The sequence below is a fragment of the Onychomys torridus genome, chromosome 16 (assembly GCF_903995425.1).
Source record: "Onychomys torridus chromosome 16, mOncTor1.1, whole genome shotgun sequence".
Lineage (NCBI taxonomy): Eukaryota > Metazoa > Chordata > Mammalia > Rodentia > Cricetidae > Onychomys > Onychomys torridus.
Window position 1 is genome coordinate 30,121,724 of NC_050458.1, and position 18,879 is coordinate 30,140,602.

At 44.1% G+C, this 18,879-nt stretch overlaps 1 protein-coding gene across 11 annotated transcripts in view; it reads right to left on the reverse strand.

The window, feature by feature from the left end:
• Nucleotides 1-18,879, reverse strand: part of Asap1 (ArfGAP with SH3 domain, ankyrin repeat and PH domain 1) — a 309,763-nt gene that overhangs the window by 189,885 nt on the left and 100,999 nt on the right. The window contains exon 4 of one of the 11 annotated variants that reach the window (XR_004946738.1): nucleotides 7,103-8,777. The exons of the other annotated variants lie outside the window; for them this stretch is intronic. The gene's annotated coding sequence lies outside the window, so the exon portion shown is untranslated. The remainder of the gene's footprint in view (nucleotides 1-7,102; nucleotides 8,778-18,879) is intronic. 11 annotated transcript variants of the gene reach the window in all.

Sequence of the window (18,879 nt, forward strand, 5' to 3'; positions counted from 1 at the left end):
CATATGAATTTTCCATTTGTTAAACCATTATATAATATAATACAATATAATTACTGGTTTCTTACTATTGGAGAGAGCAAGGCTCTTATGGCAAGGGATCATAACACAAACTCAGTGATTAAAATCTATTTTAATGTAAGTCAAAACACCTCCAGATAACAGCAAGTTGTTAAAACAATGGCAATCTAAATTTAAACCACAAGTTGGGCGGTGGTGGCGCACACCTTTAATCCCAGCACTCGGGAGGCAGAGCCAGATGGATCTCTGTGAGTTCCAGGCCAGCCTGGTCTACAAAGCGAGTTCCAAGAAAAAGGCGCAAAGGTACAGGGAGAAACCCTGTCTCGAAAAACCAAAAAAATAATAATAACAAATAAAATAAAAATAATAATAAATAATAAATTTAAACCACAAAGATATACACTGTACTCCTGCCAATGAAGAGGTTCCAAATCAGTCTTGAACTTGCAGATCAACACACTTGCGCTTCACCTTACTAAATTCCAAACGGACACTATTCAGTGCAAAGAAGCTGAGTGGTATGCGTTAAGGGGATGGCTGTCACTGCTGCAGGACCCCTCCTGCCCTGGATACTAACAGTACCTTTAAAAGAGCAGGAATGTGACTCAAACCCAAAGTATATTTCACTCCACACACCTAAGCAGAACACAGTAATGCTCAATGAAGGGTGTGGGTTGGAATTTTGTCTTGAAAAGAAGTACTGCAACTCGAACCTACTCCTGGGTGCCTCTCCTTTGACAGCCAATGTCCTCTTTCGTGGCGATGTTCTACCACTAAAACACACGGGGTGCCTCAACTGACCATGTTAAACATGTTTTGGCCTAAGTGGCCTGTAGACATGTCCAAGAGGTCTCCTGCAGACAGAGTTAGGAAGCTTAAGAGTAAATACAACAGGGTCTTGTAACAACAGGTTACACCTTAGGCCTGTCTCTTTTGAGATGGTTCAGGATCCTGTTGACGGGTCCAGGAGACAACCACACAGAACACCTGGCATTAATAATCAGTATCAATGTTAACATTTTGACTCTAGCTCAGTTTAGCTCATTCAAAAATAAGCTACACTCTGAGATGAAGTTGACACTGATACCCAGAGCATCTTTGACTCTGCCTCTCTTGTCTAGGGAGGTGAAGTTTTTCCTCAACCATGAGGCAACCTAATTTCTCACACTTTTTACTGAAAAGTCACAATAAAAACAAATGTTCCATCCTCCTGGGTAAACGTTACCAGATCGCATAGGGCAGCAAAAATGGAATCAGAGTTAGGATGGAATTAAATGGTGTGGATTTCTTAATTTACAGTACCTGTGTGACCACCAAGCATCTATGTTCTGTTAGTGTCCCTCACTCTAGTGAAAGGACATCTGAAAAGCAATGCCGGGAATGCTTCCTCCTCCCTTTGGCCAGGAGGTGCTCTACTTGAGGGACACTTGTGCCTTTATGTTGTTCTGCGCCCACTCAGTCCTAGGAGAGCAGGACTCTGGTGCCCCACTGTCCCTCCCTCTGGGAGAATGCTACTCTGGTTCTGGTTCTGTTCCTCAGCAGCAGTGTGTTTCAGTCCTGGAGCTCAGGACTAGGAGCTTCCTGCCTGCAGAACAGGCTCAAAGTGTGAAGTGGATGGTCTGAATGGCCTCCATTTGCCCTTCTCTTTTTGATGGATTTCACAATGTAGTCCACAGCTCAAGTGGAGAAAACTGGTGCTGCTTACTGGCTTCCTCCAGCCCTAACAAACGCATCATCCCTTCCTCATGGCTGGCAACATAATTTCTCACATTTTTTTATTGAAAAGTCACAACAAAAACAAACATTCTAGCTCATGGCCATTTTCACAGTTTTTATTTTTACCTCTGAAGTAAGAAAGACCGAGTTACAATGAAGCCTGGGGCCAAAGCAGCAGCATTAACCAGGAGACGGATGATCTAGAAGACCTGCCCTGCCAGTCAGTCTCCCGTCTTCTGGCTGTATGCAGTCCCTCCACGTTCCTGACTTTCAGAAATCCAGACAGAATGTGAGAGGGAGACCAGAGCACCCTGCCAGACTTCAAGATCTGAATCTAAACCCACAACTCAACCGTGCATCTGAAGACTCCTCAGTCAAATGGCCGAAAGAGGAAAGCCGAGATCAAAGTAGGGACAGGTGGCTTCTTCTTCATGTTTCCTTCTACCTTGGTTGAGATGAGGACACCAAATCCCGGGTTCCTTGCTGGCCACCCTGAGCTGAGGGACACAGTCATGTAGACTTTTCTTCTTGGTCTTTAGGACCATATAACACTGTCAGTTTTTCATAATGTTCTGGATGCTAACACCAGACAGCCCTTACTTGCCAAATGGCTTTCCCTTCAAATTTCGTTAAGTCAAGTGCATATGGCTCTAGAAGGCCAATCTATAGACCTCTGGGGTTCTGAACAAGGGCAGGACCTGTAGAAAATGAAGTGGCCTTTTTCTTGACAGGAGACACCAGGCTCATCCATTGCTACCACTGTGGAGCTCTGCACAGTAAAACTAATGTGACCATGTGGAAGTTGCCTCTTCTCAGGACCAAAGCAACTAGCATGCATGTCATTAAAAGTCCTTCCTGAAATAATACCCTATCATATCATGAAATCAAGGCTCTGTCCTAGCATAATATGTATTAGAAAGTAACTCAGATTCTTCATAGAAATAAGCTTTACTATGTAGCCTTTGGTCCAGACTGAACATGCATGTTCACTCCATTATTCCTGGAAATACTACAGTATTAAGTAGGGCAGTCCCAAGTAGCTGAAACTCAAGATCATCTAAGTCACGTGTGAAAACGTATCAGTCAAAGATTAGTTAATCTGTAGGTTCCTGACTTTATGCTGGTACCTCACAGCCACGCCCAAAGCAGGGTCTTAGACATACAATAGATAGTTTGTAGTCATGGACCAATGTAACTGAAGTAAGTTACTCATAAAGGAGCTGTCAGGAGTAGATTACTACTGAGAAAGTAAGAATAATCCGGGCATGGGAATATATGCCTGTTTTCCCAATACCAGGGAGACTGGGAAGGGGACTGGGGTGGAAGGCTTCCATCAGATTAAACACATCAACAGACAGATAAAGTAACACTGTCCAGTGGGGAACTATATACTACTATATCAAATGGTTCTCCAAATACTAAATTATCAGATGATGCAGCTTGTAGTTCCCAATTAATTTTTAATTTATTTAACTCCTACAAGTTCCTCCGTCAGGTGATATGTCAGGGGTAAGGCAACAAAAGCAACTGGTTTACAACACCGGAACCCACTGGCTGGCCTCAACATCAAAGACAGATAACAAGAATGAACACGCCATCTGTCCATCACATGCTTCCTGAAACAAACAAGCATCGCTCCATCTCTCCAAACCAAGAGGAAAGATAAATTAAGCTAGGGAAACAGATGAATGGTGGGTCAAGTTAAACAGCAGTCTCTGCAGAGAACGCAGAAACTGCGTGATAAATGCTTTAACAATTTCTTAGGGGAACAGAAAGGGGGGAGCAGGGACTTAAAGAAGTGCATTACGTACGCAAAACCTTGGAGTTTTATTTTGGCACTGATTTGAACAAACCAACATTTGAAACTATTGGGGGAAATCTAAACCCTGACTGAGTATTTAAAGATACTTAGGAATTATTTACAGATGCACAATGAACTTCTATCGATAAAATTGTAAGCTGGGAATTACTTCAAATAACCCAGCAGGAACATGAGGAAGCATGTGAGTAAGGGAAACAATAAGTTGATGACTACTGAAGCTGGGTGCTGAAAATGGGGGCTTACTAATCCTCCTGTTGTGAAATTTTCGAATGCAATATTGTTCCAATCCCCAGCACTGAATAAAGAAAATGAAGAAACCAACTTTAACAAAATGTCAGTAAGGAAGCAGGTGTACAGGCTCTGCAAATGTCACCAAGGGAACGAGAGAAACTCACAGGGATCAGTAACAGCCTCGGGCCTCAAGGTCTTAAATGTATCTAAAGGTGAGAAAACTGTGACCTCGCTGACACAACTGTTACAACCCACTCCAAACATCTAGCTCTTTGCTGCTTCTAGACTTGAAGACTTTCAAGATCTTCTGAACCTTCCACAGGCTTGCTTCCCAGCTAGAAGACCACTCCTGGACTTAGATCTCTGTGGCCCTTAGAATGTGGTGCTGGGCCAGCAAGCAGCCCCAGCCTCCACACCCTTTACAAATTCTCTCGGGCCAGGAAGATGGCTTAGCAGGTAAAGCCACCAAGACTGATGACCCGGGTTTCATCTCCAGAACCCACATGGTGGAAGGAGAGAACTGACTCCTACCAGCTGTTCTCTGACCACTATGTGTGCACCATGGCACCGCACTCCCCCCCCCCACACACACACGAGAAGGGAGGGAGGGAGGAAGGGGAAGGCAGGCAGGCAGGTAGATTATCAGACTGCACACCTGGCCTGTGGACGCAGTCAGTCCCTGGGTGAGGCCCAGGAACCTGTTCTCACAAGCCCTCCAGGTAAGTCTAAGGCATAACAAAGTCTGAGGAGCACTGGATTATTCTGCTTATTAAAAAATGGCTTTCTAGATCTGAGTAAAATTGGATGGGCTGGCTAGAGAAACACTACAGAGAACCGAGGATTGAGAAGGGCTGAGTACCATGTAGGTGGCAGGCTGTGTCATCGCTCTTGGGGGCCAACCATTCCAGATGCTACTGTGCTCTCAACTCACAGGTTAGGAAAATAAGGCAAAAAGAATCCTGGTGACACATTTATGTTGCAACATGGGGGTCTGAATCTCAATCTGTCTATGCCTAAAGCAGACGTCCAGCCACACTGGAGACAAGGCCTAGCGCAGATATTCTCCCTTGCAGAAGAAAACAGCTGCTTAGCTTTCAGTCAGATCCTAGAATTCTGGACATGGGTTTGCCTCTATGACTCAGCCGAAAAGGCTAGGGAAGGAGCCCCACGGGAAAACACCAAATGCTAGGTGTTCAGCACATCTGATCCGACGTAGCAGAGCCACGGTCTTGAAGGTAAGACCAAGAGTAAGTTCACGCCTGCTTAGGAAGAACATTTCCCAGGCAGGTATGAACACTGTGTCCCCAGTGTTCTCCTTTAGTGTTTCTGTGCATCTGTTGAGACAGGGTTTCTCTGTGTATCCCTGGTTGTTGTCATGGACTCGAGTTCGGCCTGCCTCTGCCTCTGGAGTGCTGGAATTAAAGGTGTGCCAACACACCCGGCTTCCCTTAAGAGTTTCTTATTAGGTTTTAATGGAAGAACCATGAATACATCTTCATTAACCAAATTCTCTTTGAGTTGTAGTGCACTTTGGAAAAGAGGAAGTGGGTGGGCTGAAGAACCGAGTGGCTAAAATTCATAGCAATCCCATGAGCAAAACTCCCTATGGCCTACGGAAAAATTTTAAGTATTTTTTGATGGAATGCCACTCCCAAACACATCCTCTGTCTTCACCAAAACAAAGTGACCTTATACTGAAATTTTTGAAAGGACCACCTCCTTCTCTGTCTTTGCTGCTCTCACTCAATGAGATCATATGTAAATTTAGCTCTCCTTCCTCATCTCCTGCATTAAAAAAGAAATTGCTATTCTGATTTGCAATAATGGGTCAGAGAAAATAACTGTTTTAAAGTAACACTTTTCGTGAAAAATTTCTGTAGAGTTCTCTGCAGTCGCAGACTGGCCTTGTGGTATTCTGAACTCCAGTTATCCAGGCAAACTAGGCAGCACAATCTGAACACAATACACTCCTTTGGAAACAGAACAATTGTACTCAACATCCTAACAGGACATCAAGAGGTTTCCGCTACAGGAAAACTTCAATGCCTAAAACTAACAGCTCAGAATGATCAAAACTTAGGCAGTTTTCCTTAAATACTGCTCACATTCTTTGTGAACTTTAAAAAGCCCATTACTCTCCACCATTAGCTCAGACTATCTGAACAGTCTGCAGGGGAAGACAACGAAATCTTCCCCTGCAGAGACATCCTGTCTACAGAGATACCCCGTCTGCAGAAGGTGCAAACTCCCCAGCTGTGTTCCCTCGCTCTTGTCTGTCTGTCTGTCTCTCTCTCTGTTTCTCCCTCCCTCTCAGGGTGGCCCTAGGGAGCAATGGCTGACAGCCCACTAGGCACTAACCCGTGTCACGTGTCACGCAAAGTCAATCTGAAAACAGAAGCACTGTATGCAAATGATCTTTACCAATGGAAGACTAGAATGGGTCATCCTCAATTTGGTCAGAGAAGGTCACTTTTCGGAAGAGGCTTTCCCTCTGGGTCACAAAGGTAAACATACTCCTCCACCCAGCCCCACACATTAATTTTTCTAAGTAAGCAAAAACCTTTCACAATGGGAGATCTTTGATCATTGCTTAGCCTCCACACCACTTTTTATGAGGTACTCAACACTGAAAGGGGGTATGTGTGAAATATGATTGATCATTTGCTCAGCCCTAGCTGGACTGTCATAAAAGGGCTGAGCCTCGTTCTTCACAGGAGTTTTCTTCATCCTCCCGCTACACAGTTTGTCAAGCTCATCCTGTAGACAAACTGAGGCATGCAGAAGTAACAAGTGGCCCAGGGCGGCGTTCTGACGCCATCTGCACAATGGGGAAGTGGTCCCAGCATGGTCCTGTGCTGACAGAGCTGCTGCTGCTGGTACCCGGTCTAAGCGCCAGAGATAGTAGTAACAGGGGCAAAGGGAAACCACATAAGCCAAACACAGTGCAGGGGAAAGGCCTTTCCATCTCCTCCATTCAGTAGCACTCTAGGGTAGGTCAGGCCCAGAAACAGGTCATCTGTGCTCCTCAGCTACGGGCTGCTTGAGGTTTCCCCGACAGAACACTTCCATTAAACAGGGTCTCCTCCTTCCTGTGCTGAGTGATACATACAGATATGCTGGTGTCCCCGGCTAACATTTCACCTACCTGCTTGGAAATTTAAATGGAACTATTATAGGAAAAGGCCCCAAACAAATGAAAAAACACACTCAGCATCCACACTAGTTCACTGATGCTCCTCCCTCCACCCTCATCATTTTCCCTAATTTCCAGGTTCCTTCCTTTCCAGGTGATACAGCTACCAAGCTGCCACCTACCTTCTGACCTTCCTCCACCAGGAAGGCTTCTCCTTCCTCTGACTGTGATCAGCACTCCGAGTCTGTCTGTGTCTTCTGCCTGAAGACCAACTCACCAGCTTTTCTATGGCTGGAAAAATCTCTTCTGCTGTTACAGTTTACGAGGCATTAGCTGCTCCCTCCCAGGGCCGATCTCAGAGTAGCAGCCTTTGTATCAGCATCCACATCTGCCCAGTCTGCCATCACCATGCCAGTTTCTACTGTGCCTCTGCTATAATTTTCAGCCATGGTCTCACTAAGTTGCCCAGGCTGGCTTGAACTCACTCTCTAGTCCATGCAGGATATGACTTTGTGAATCCGTTGCTTCAGCCTCCTTAGCAGATGAGATCACAGGGTTACGTCACTGGGACAGCCTAACAGTATCTTCTGAGGACATCAATGTTTTAATGACTTTTCCATCTAAACCACAAATGTTCTCTGTACCAGTAACAGCTGATCCTGACTTGACCCCCTCAGTAGAGTGGCACTGAGCTTATTTCTTCTCTACTCCACAAACTGACTGGCTGTTGACTCCCTACCCTGACTTCCAGTCTCCGTTTCTCCTTGACAACGGAATTCTCCTTCCAGTAGGACATTTGTCACTAGGAATAAAAAACTGTATTTCTCTTTCTTGCAGCCAGATGTAATCAGTCAGTTCCAGCATTAAGTGACTCTACTAAGATAGTCCAGTTTTGCTTTTCCTATTTATTTATTGGATTTTTTTTTTCCTGAGACACGTTCTTACACTGCAGCCCAAGCTGGCCTTGACTTCAGCCTACTGAGGGCTGGGGTGGCTTTTCTTTTCCTTCTAGATTCTGTGTGTCATTGAGTGGTGAGTGACAGCTGAAGCTCTTGCAGCAATCTTAAGCCCATGTGTGATGAGGAGGATGGAAGCTATGCACTGAGAAAGGTAGGGGAGAAAAAGCAGGTCTGAGTCTCAGACGGCAGCACAGACTGCGGTTCTAGGCTTACATCCAGATTCATTGGCGCTGACAGAGAAATGACCTGTTACATTAAGGTTTCCGTTCATTTGAGGCTCTTCCTCCCCACAATATGCACACCTCTATCTAGCCCCAATAAATCAAGCCAAGAACAAAATAATGGATAGCAAGTAGAGAGTACACAGTCTCCAGTATAACTCATTAACGGCCAAAGAGATCGGATGGCGATTGTTTCTAAAGCACTAACAGCATATGGTGCTCTCGGGTCCCGCCATCATTTGGTTCATCATATACTTCCAGATGAGTAACGACTTTGCTTCTGGCTTCCCAGCAACTGTTTTCCCCTGTAAGTCTCTATAACTGTCTATAATACAACCCTTAGGAAAGTATCACAGATATGTCACAAAAGAAAAAATTTTAAGAGTATTTTAGCTGTCTCTCCATCAGACTGATTCAGAAGAATGAGGGTCATTTTATTCCTTGCTCTTCTGCTCTCACATCAGCAAATGCCGCAGAGTCAAAATGCTGGTGGTGTCTCCACTTTACAACCAACGTCTGCTGAGAGGGAATGGCTCTGGCAGGGGAAACCATCTTATGAGAAATCAAAAGGCCACAATACACCATCACAGTTTGCTGGAGCTGTAGGAAGAAGGCTGAACTCTGATTCTCTCAGTCAATGGGATTCCACCCTGGAGTGAGGGCTGATCCACTTGAATCTGAATGGAGGAGAACAGAAAGTCTTTAAATAGACAGGACGCACAGAAGTAGGTCTCTTGCGGAGAGGAGGAACCGCAGAAGCAGTGAAGGGTAAGGTTTTCTGCTTTGGCTCTGACCTCGTGGGTGGTTTTTAACTCTGCAACTGGCTCTGTGTTTCTTATTTAACAAGCAGGATACATCTACACCAATGTCTTGGTAGACAAAAGAAATTAACAATGCCAACCATCTAGCACCGTGACTGACTCACAACAGATGGTCAGGAAGCTAAACCTTAGTAGAACTGTCTTCTTTTGTCAAACACGCCTTCCAAGTCATCACTGGAGCCAGGCCTGACATGCAGCTGCTCGGGAAGCTACAGCAGGATGATCACAATTTCAAGATTAGCATGGGTGATAGTGTAAGTTCAAGGCCAGTCTGAGCAATCCAGACTGACTCCTCAGATAAAGTAAAAACCGAGCTGTATGTCTAGACTGAGATGCAGACCTGGCCTAGCATCCAGGAGAGTCTAGGTTCCATCCCAGTAGTGGGGGAAACAAAGCACAATGCAGAAAAGTAGCACTGGAAGAGGAACCGTAAACACTGCATGAAGGATACAGTGGTACACAGCTGTACATCTCTCCAATAGCTCGTTAAAAAACTGAGGCAAGGACAACAACACAGAGTCAAAACCGGGTCAGCGAAACTTCTTTCAACACAGACTCTGTAGTAGTCGATGACAAAGTTTATGACAACCTCAGAGGAGTAAGAGGGGGTTGGCAGGTAAAGACACGTGCTAACCAAGGCCAATGACTTGAGTTCATCTCCGGGACACACATGGCAGGAGGGGAATTAACTCCCCCAAGTTGTTCTCTGCTCCCCTCTCCCCTCATGTGCACCACAGCATGCTCTCCTCAACAAATAATGTAATTTAAAAAATGTAGAGCCAAAAATGTATACTTTAAAGTGCCAGGAAGCCTCTCTACACTTACCTATGCATTTTATGGCATCTGGAGTAAGAGGAAAATGCTGTACATTACCATGATCCTTTGCCTTACATGTGGGTAAATTATGGAGTTACAGCATCTTCTAAATGCTGCTGTGCTCTCCTTGCTGAAGAGATAAATTAACTGATCCCACGATACCTCTGATCTTCACTTATCATCTTTAGGCTGCCACACACAGCCTTCAGGATACCTCCAAGACACATATCATTATGTAAAGACAGAATTGGAGGCATGAAATCTCAGGAAAAGTATTACGAGCCTTCCTAAAAATAATCTTGTTTTATACTTGATGAAGACTCACCTAAAAACAACTCAGTTCAATCCAATTGATATTGATTGAGCACTTGCTGTAGTGAACCATCACCCTAAGCCTTATGAACAGAGCAGAGCCCTTGCCTAAACGAGTTTACAATCTGGTAGGAAAGACAGATGTTCCTATAAATAAATCCCACGGGAGAACATGTAACAAGTCTGAGAGAGACCCAAAGACAGTGCTCTAGAAAACAGGAAAAGATAATTTTCAGGACAGAGAAACTGAGACCATTTCAAAACCAAGGCAGCCATGAGCTGGGGCATGACTGCAAAATGTCCACAGGGTCATGTCTACCTTCACAAGCAGTTTCTGTAGTTAAACTCCATGAGAAATCCAAGACCCAAATGGGCAAAAATACAGGAAGTATTACCATCTGTGCTGGCGTTAATGACAGATAAACATGAGAAAACAGCAGCACAGCCCTAAACACCACAGGACTACTGCCCTCGATGCCATGGCAGTGGCAGGGGTCAAAATCTTCTGGTTGGTCATAGGCTTTGAAGACATGCTTCTTAGCACCACAGCAAAGGAGCTGCTCTGCTTGTCCACTCTGGCAGGAGCATTATACCCTGGCACTCTGGGGGATGTGGCTGAGAAAGAGGAGCAGAAAGATGTTTTTTAAATACCGGTGTGTGTTTGGGAGGTGGGGGCAGCATGTTCAAAAGCTAAAACCAGCACTAATAAGTGGGGAAAGGCGGCTTTCAACTGACCTGGCCCTAAGCCATCTCAGAGCAAAGGTTTCTTCTTGCTAGTCACTTGTAAAGCTGAAGAAAGTGAACACTTTAGAGCCATGTACTAAGATTCATGCTTCATGTGAAACCCTTTCTACTTCCCTCTTTCTCCCTACTTCCTATCTCTAACCATAATGTGTGTGTGTGTGTGTGTGTGTGTTCCCTTATCTCTTTATTAAAGACACAACTTGTAAAGTACTTACCATACTGTACTAACACCAGACACCTATGTATATACATGCAAAGCACCTGACGCTGTGTTGGACACTAAGCATATGCTTGGTAGGAGAATGAGGCACAGAGGCACATCTCTGATCTGCTGCACAGACTAGTGGATGCAGGAGAGTGTCTCCTTGCCTGCTTTTGCTTCAGAGCTGTCTGGGCCCTCCTGAGGATGCCCCTCCCTAGTTCTCACCCTCTTCCTTTAGAGCCTCAAAGATGTTAGATCATCCCCCTCTGACTGCCTCACCGGCTCTGTTAGGTACCAATTGGCCAAATCCTCTGAGTCAAACATCAAACAAGAAGCCAACATTCTACAAGGGCCTTAAGCTTCTAGTAAGGAACAGTAGGCCGGCTTGGGCACAATGCTCTCAGGTCTTGAAGGAAAGATCATTACTTAGCTCTACCTCAAACTGGCATACTATCAACCTTTTTTAAACATCCAGAAATGTCAAGTTAACTTCCTTTTCTCTCTCTCTCTCTCTCTCTCTCTCTCTCTCTCTCTCTCTCTCTCTCTTTCTCTCTCTCTGTCTCTCCCCCGCCCTCTCTCCTCTCTCTCCCCTCCTCCTCCTCCTCCTCCTCCTCCTCCTCCTCCTCTTCTTCTTCTTCTTCTTCTTCTTCTTCTTCTTCTTCTCCCTCTCTCTCTCTCTCTCTCTCTCTCTCTCTCTCTCTCTCTCTCTCCCCTCCCCCCCCCTCTCTAATGTAATGAGAATGGAAGCCTCAGGGATAAGAAAACAGCAGATCTGGGAGAATGGCCTAATGAACCTCAGGCTGTCTTATAAGCAGGTAGGGTTTGAATCTTGTCACTGGAGATTTGGCTCCATTCAATAGTGTTTTTTGTTTTTTGTTTTTGTAATTTGTAGGTAACAAGCTTTCATGATGATCTACATCTGACTCATTATTCTGCAAAGAGAAAAAACTGAGTCAAAGTGAGGTGAGCTCTTGGCAAAGTAAGGACATCAGATAGCCAGGAGCTGCCAACACATGCATTCCAAACTCAGATGTAGTCAAAGGAATTTGTTATGTCCTGACTTGGCTATGTATCAACACAGAAAACATAATTCATAAAGTCAGCTCAAGTATGAAGTCTCTGATTCTATAGCCACACACAACTTATGAAATATCAGGATTTACAATTTCATCTGTTTTATTTATATGCTTAAGAAAACAGCTGGGTATGCCTTAAATCCCAGCACTCGGGAGGCAGAGGCAGGTGGATCTCTAGGGTCAAGGCCAGCCTGGTCTACAGAGTGAGTTCCAGGGCACACAGAGAAAAGAGGTACACAGAGAAATCCTGTCCCGAGAAACAAAAAACACAGAAAAGTCTTGAAATGATCAACTGCATGGTCAATACATCAATCACTTCATTTTTATAAGTTTTTGGAAAACAGAAGCATATCCTTACTTCCTATCGAAGTGGTAGCACAACACTGGCACTGCATCTACTATAAGAAGCAAACGAGGGTTCTAAATTGTCTGGTGTGTAGCTCTGAGTTCTGCAAGAGCCAAGCAAAGGTGACTGAACACCGTAATACATTTGTTTACAGTCACGCCCCCCAGCTGCCCTCTGACAACTCTGCTTACAGGTCCTTGGAGAAAGAGTTTCTTATACTAACTCAAATACTCTTATTGGGTTAGGAAATGAATACCTCAGACAGGATGGGTGCTGTGTGTGTGTGGGAGAGAACAGCAGCAGGAGTAATTAACCAGTAGGTTTGCATTCCTCACTTGGCTGAAAACTTAGGACTTTACATCTAGCTTCTTCTTAGGGCCCAATCTGGTGATTTCTCTTTAAATGAGAGAATTGTATTCTTGAAGTATCCAAAGACAAACAGAATGTCTCCATAAAAGCTCAGATAGCATGGACTGTACAAAGTGAGACCAACTTCAGTCAGCACTCAGTAAGAAAAGATTACCACTGCTATGAGCATACCTGGTTTGTGAACTGGGTAGCCACACCACAAACATCTGTGTTCAGAGGAAGATGTTGGCATCCTTACCCTATAGGCAAAGTAAAAGATGCTTGTCCTTAAACGATGTACTTTATAGGACCAAGTACTCTAGTTGCAAGGCAAGACGTATGGGGTATACAAAGAACATAGCCTTTCATTACAGCTTTACCCCAGAACACACCAACTGTTTGGGCACACAAAACAGAATCATGTGTTACAACCACATGAACTATTAAGTACCACATGCTGGATATGCCAGCTGCCCAATGTTACAGCTAGGCTAACACACATCCAGCACTGTCTCTCTGTACCTTATAAAATGTTGAGATAGATGCTTTTCCCTTCACTTGTACATGACAAAACTCAGGTTCAAAGAGGCTCACTGATCTCTCAAACCATCATGCATTTACTAACAGTAAACGTCGTGTAGCCTTCTAAGGGATCAACATCACTAGAGACTGTGGTGAAATATGCACCTAATGAGGAAATGAATGAACAAAAATTGAGTAACCTTCAAGAGGCTGACTTGGAGATCTAGGTGGAGGGTTTGTTTTTTTTTTCCTTCTCTTTTAAACTCTGAAGCACATAGCCTTAACCAGCTATCTACATTACTAAGTAGTGCTGCCAGAAGCCAGGAAAGGCTTAAGTGTGGAGTAACATGGGACACCGCTACAAGGTCTCAGTGTCACCTCCCAGAGCACATCCTTCACAACTGAGGACTGAGAAAGCTCCAGTGAACTGGCACACGAGGAAATAGGAGTGTGCTTTGACAAGCTCACTATCAGGAGTCTGGCACTCATGTGCCTACTAGCCATGCCTACTAGACATGCTGTGTCTGTCCTTTCGTTTTTATAAAAGTCAGTTCTACATTAGAAGCTCCCACTTAAATATAAAGACGCTGACATGACTTAAGCAATTTTCCACGCAAATAAAACATATGTTTTGGTACAAACCATGAAGAGCCTAGTATATGAAAATGCTAGTCACTTCATTCCATGTGAGTTTCATTTTCAAAGAGGCTTGAGCAGCCTACTGGATGCTAATCACAGTGAACTAGCCATTTGTCCTTGCTGAGTCCAGCGAAGGATGAACACCCAAAACAAGTGAATGCACATATTCTACATCTGATAGTGTTAAGATCACCAGACAGCATCTGAACTCAACGATTCTCTCGGGATAATCCCAACATTTAAAAGCAAAGCATAAACTAAATGTGTTTCTCCACAGCATATCTCCCAGCCCTGGAATTGGAAAATGATCACACAGAAGATCTCCAGAGATGATGAGCAGTCTGTTTCTTCCAGATTCCTTTTCCTCTAAGTCTACTATTTAAGCCCTTCAGACTCAGGCAAATCACACTACAGCTGCTATGTGCTGCATCTTCCAGGGCAGATGTGATGAATAATTTTCCCTGCACTGTGTGTGGATCTATTATCATTTGTACTTGGGCCTGTGATGGACCCTAATTCTACAGCTGGTAAAACCCACATCCCTGTGTTTGCTCTGTCTTCCAACAGCTCTGCTCAGTGTCCTTACTGGCCCCCACTGAGACATCACGGCTGTCAGATCAGCTGCTTGCTGTTCCTGAACATTACAGGCTCCCCCAAAACGCTGCATAGCACAATGTGTGACAGGGTAGAGAGCAGTTAAGACTTCATGCTACTTCTCTACCTAATTATAGGCTTCCCAGGTAACTGTAGTGAAAGAATTCAAGAGAGTCAATATGAACATTGCCTAAAATAGTGGAATAACGTAAAAATCAGTGGTAGTGGGGTAACTACTAAATCAAGGTACCTCACATAACAGATCATTAAAAGGTATAAATGCATAATCATTAAAAGGCATAGTTATATGCATGACTCCATAGAGATACCAAGTAGACTAGTGTGGGGGAAGAGATCAGAAGAAAATAGACAGGGACTGCTGGTGGGTATGAGGCTTTCTTTTTCAGGTGATAAGGTGTCCTGCAAATATGCAAAAAACAAACCATCAAATTCTGTGCTCTGAATGGATTCAAATAAAACTGCAAATTAAACAGCAAAAGTATCACCAAAGTCATTGAGTGAAAGACTACGGGAAGAGCAAAGGCTTTAAACTATGCAACAGGATGTCAGTTTTGCAGAGCAGAACAGAACACACAGATATGTGTTACCTTCTAACTCTGCTCTCACGATAGCCACAGTGGGAATGTTTACTGTGCACTCAACTCAGTCTCAGTATTTCAACTCTACTCTAATCTAGCTTCATTAAAAACTCTGGGTTTTTTACTTTTACAACTAAGACAACATCATGATTTGACCAAGTACATACATACAATTAATATACAGCACAAAAGATAATTGCAAGCAAGGACCATATAGCCAAAGCCTACGATCTTAACTCTGCGTTTACCATAGCAGCCAACAAATATTAAAAACAATGGAGGCACATGTGACAATAGTCACACTATTGGCTACACAAATGTATATTAATTTGGGGAATAAAGGATGAGAAATTATTAAAATTTTGCCAAATGAAAAAGCATCTAGTGTCTGCCCTCTGATGTACATAACAATACTTTGGTCATACAATACTGTACCCAGTTATTTCCATGGGCAAAATGGCCAATGTTAAGACACAAAGCTGTTAAAAACAATAATTATCAGTCACAGCTTAGTATATGTAGACTCAATAACACCTAGAAGAGATAAGTCTTCCATAGGCTAGTAGAGATCCAAGACCTTTTTTCCTTGACTGATCTGAAGTAGACTGTGTTATCTGCTTTAATAACTTCACTGAGGCCCTCACTATTCTCAGAAACGCTTCAACTATCTCCTGCCAATGGGTAGTCAGTTGATGGGTATCTCTTACTTACACGAGAGCCTTCCAACTGCCCAAAGTTTAGCTTTTGACCTAATCTACAATTGCTGCTTCTGAGTGATACAACATTCTCTGGGCCATTGAAAACAACAACAACAACACCCCCAGCTCTGTTACAACCTTAGTCTCACCTGCCCCTCAAAACATAACATGCAGCTGTGGTGAAGTATGGGACAGAGACTCCCTTGCCAAGGGTGCTACAAAGTCTCATAGTTCTGACTTGTTTTTTTTTCCCCTAAGACTCCAGGAACTGTCTCAATTTAGGGTGAAGATCCTGGACTTTGGAATTATTCATTTCATTTTGGAGGGACTACTATATAAGAGGTGAGGTCCGCTGTTTCAACTCTATCACCTGTAAATTGTGGAAAGTGGCCTGAGAGGCTGGTTACACACCTTGTTTAAAGTTCCACAAATGTCAACATCTCCTCATTTGTGATCTCTTATCAAGCATGTTACTGGCTCATCATAAACGTGCAACTAACTAAAAACTTCAAATAGTTTCAATTATTTTGAAAGCCCGGGGTCCTTCATATTTTAGGAACACAAAAAGCTCTGAAATAGGAACCAATAGGAAATTGCAGAAGCAGTGAATCTTCCAATGAGAAGGTTCTGAGCATCCCTATGCTTCTACCCTGGGGCAGTCACAGCATCAGCCTCTGTTCCCCATGGAGAAAAATCCACATGGTTCAGTCAGAAGCCATATTTAACCAAGCAGAGCAATAGTCTTATTTATTCAAATAATTTCTTAGTCAACACACCCAGCAGCCTTAAATCACTACTTCTCCCCCACCCTGTGCCACAAGGGAGGGATGTTTGGTGTTACAGCTAGAGTCCTGGTTCTCGGGGAGAGATGGGTATACTCTAATTCCTCAATTTGTCAAACAGGACATTTTCATTGCAGCTGGACCCAGCTGGAGATGAATCCCTCCCACACACATTCCCCAAAAAACATAAAGCATAACAAGAATTTAATGGAGAAAAATGCACGAAAATGCACACACACAGGACAGAGATTGATCAGTTTCATCAAACTAAACTGAACAAGCAAATGAAGGCAACAGTACTGCCATGAAGATACTAACCCATATGACTCATCTATGCAGTAGATACCGCCATCCCACCCTAGACCTCCCCACCCCCAGCCTTTGCTCAAATGGTATCCAACCTGGGATGTTCTACTTACACCCGCCTCAGAGTCCAGAGCAATCTGAACCACCACCTCAGTACCAACCAGTACCAACTGTATAGCTAACTCTCTATCTGCCCTATTTACCTGTGAACACCTTGAGAGCAGAAATGAGCTATTACTTCATCTGTCATTCTCTTTCGCTAGCACCTGCAATAGGCTGAGTATACAGTAGGTACTCGATGTCAAGTCAAATCAGCCTGAATTGGGTCTAACATGAGGCCTTCTTAAGCATTTAAGACATATTCGGCCGAAGGGAGTCTGTCCTCTGGGTCAGCTTTAAGACAAATCACCCTTTCCACTCCCAGGTTAAATCAGTGTTATGTCTGCAACGTGGGAAGGCAGGAAGAGAGGATTCCAACATGCAGGGCACGTTTTACTTTATGCTCTCTTAATGAAATTCTGCTTTCTACATACAATCCTTCTTCAGCCTATTAAAGTACTCCAAATGAGAATTTTTACAGAAAGTCAGAAGAACACTGAATTCAACTGTACAGCCTTCTAGGGTGCTGACAGTACAAAGAACTACGTCTACTTCTAACCTTACGTCTTTTTCTTGGCAGATGATATCACGTGCCCAAAATGGACTACAGTATCATTTAGACCTGGGTTCAAAACCTGCCTCTTCACGTAAGTCTTTCTAATGCAGATTTCCCCCTTGTTACAGAACAGGGGCAGTAGTTCCCATGTAGTTAGACAGAAGAAATAGAACCTAAAAACGCATACATGAAATGTCAGGTAATCTTAATCTCAGTACTGTGGGGTTCTGGAAGAGAAGAGGCGTGTACCTGTTTCAAGAGAAAGGTCAGTTGACGCCACAACGTCATTTTGCTCTTAGGCCCATCCCTCTGAGCTGTGATAAACATGAAAAACCAGGCAAGCTATGAAGGGAGGCAGCCTGCAGAGAAAGAACACTACCTCTGAGCAGTCCTGACTCACCTGTCAACTTGGTCAGTGTGTTGTTTCCTCTTTCCCTGGAAGCAGCCGAGGAAAACGGCTCCACAGCACTAAATAGTCACCAAGCTGGCTTGCACTTAGAGCCTTTATTCCAACTGCTGACTCACAATGCTCAACTGGCCAGTAATCTCCCTCTGGAAGAACATGAACTCAAGGTTTAGAAATTAAACTTTCAAATACGGTAGTTGAAGTGAGCCTGCAAAGTCTACTGGACACAGGATGCAACCTTACTTCGTCCCTTATCAGTGCAGATTACTCGATGTCCGGGCCTCAGTTTCCTCATTGACAACAAACCGGGAACTCATCCACTACCGGGTTTTTACGAGCAAACTATAAAACCAACCGTAGAATGATGAGTATTGGTGAGCAGAACCTGGTGAAAATGGGTCAAACCTCAAGACTCTGAAGCTAATCCACACCACCAGCACAGCATTTAAACACACACCTACATGTGCTACACAAACACACTTATACACACACACTCAGTTCATCAAACAGGGGGTGATCAAAAATCCACAAAAGCCGGGACACCAAACAACAGAAGCCCAACCAGAATCTCACAGAGAAGATTCTTTCTGTGTTGAGTCTAGTCCTAGCCTGGGTTTGCTTAATCAGAACCACTGACTCTAGAGACTGTGACAGGATCCAGAGAATGGCAGAGGTCAGGAGGATAACAGAAGAGCCGCCAGGTCGTCAACAGGGCTACTCTGTTGGTTTGAGATCACAGTAAGAAATCCCAGGCTGATACCTGAAATTTTACAGTCAGCTACTGTTGACAAGGGCTGGGTGGCTGCACTTCTTGTGAAATGTACCGCTCGCTCTACTCTGAACTCATGCGGCACTTTCCAGCCAGGACACCAACACTTCTTCCATTACGGGTCCACAGCCCATCAGCACAGGC